Consider the following 292-nt stretch of genomic DNA (forward strand, 5'->3'; position numbering starts at 1 on the left):
GCTGCTTATGTGACTGGAAATATGCAAATAAACCTCATCACCTATTGGCTATAAAATCAGAAGTTGGGGGGAGGGCCCTAAATTCATTTCCAAGTATTTGAACAAACTGTATAGAGGATAAACCTCGCCCACGAGAAGAGGGGAAAAGGGCAGAAGGGAAAATTTGCTTTCTCTGTAAGGTTCCTATTTGCTTTTCCTAAGGACTCTGTCTTGCAAGGGTCCCCTGTACAAGCACCAAACACAAATTTATATGCATTTATGTTAAATACTCTCAATTACCAGTTTTCCAAGG

This window comes from Ailuropoda melanoleuca, chromosome 5 (genome assembly GCF_002007445.2).
Source record: "Ailuropoda melanoleuca isolate Jingjing chromosome 5, ASM200744v2, whole genome shotgun sequence".
Lineage (NCBI taxonomy): Eukaryota > Metazoa > Chordata > Mammalia > Carnivora > Ursidae > Ailuropoda > Ailuropoda melanoleuca.